A 659-nucleotide genomic window follows, 5' to 3' on the forward strand; every position below is an offset into this window, starting at 1 on the left:
TTTGTACAGTGTCCCAACTTTTTTGGAATCGGGTTTGTACAAAATGAAATAGAAATGCACAAATTCAAATCCACACATACAAAATAAATAACAAAGTTGTTATAATAATGACAAACATTGAGTAAAGCATCTTCTCCAATATGATTAATGGTATTTTAACTCAGATACTGCCTTTCATTTTAAATTGGATCTCACCCTTCTTTGCAGGAACTTTGGCTTTTTCTTTTGGCGCAGCTGGTTCTGAAATTGGAGGTCAAAAGTTATTACTTGCTTCAGGTCTGTTAACATAACTAGAAAAATATAAAGCATTCTTACTACTGGCACAAAACTCAAGACAAACTACTACAATACCTTTCTTTTTAGTGGCTTGTTTTGACTTTGCTACAGCAGCTTCTGGTTCTTAAGCAAAGAAAATATTAAATTAGATTCAAAACAAGACAAAGGCAAAATTATTGTCATATAAAATTAAATCTATAATATATTATGAGATAAACACCCTTCAGTACAGTAGGAGCTTGACGAGTTGTTAAAATTGGAACTTCTGTTTCTGAAAAACACAGTAACTGTAGTGTTAAACAATCTTGTGATGCATTAATTCTTTAGACACATCTCTCTAGGAAACATACTGTACTTTCACTGAAATTGAGTTTTTTTTTTTT

At 31.1% G+C, this 659-nt stretch overlaps 1 long non-coding RNA gene across 1 annotated transcript; it reads right to left on the minus strand.

Annotated features, from left to right (window-relative positions):
• Positions 1–195: 195 nt before the first annotated feature.
• LOC107578024 (uncharacterized) lies at positions 196–553 on the minus strand. Its single transcript, XR_001608285.1, has 3 exons — positions 497–553; positions 352–399; positions 196–240 (listed from the first exon to the last, which is right to left on the minus strand). It is a non-coding gene; the product is annotated as an uncharacterized lncRNA (long non-coding RNA).
• Between the last annotated feature and the right edge of the window lie 106 nt (positions 554–659).

The sequence above is a fragment of the Sinocyclocheilus grahami genome, unplaced genomic scaffold, assembly GCF_001515645.1.
Source record: "Sinocyclocheilus grahami isolate Dianchi unplaced genomic scaffold, SAMN03320097.WGS_v1.1 scaffold8372.1, whole genome shotgun sequence".
In the NCBI taxonomy this organism is placed as follows: domain Eukaryota; kingdom Metazoa; phylum Chordata; class Actinopteri; order Cypriniformes; family Cyprinidae; genus Sinocyclocheilus; species Sinocyclocheilus grahami.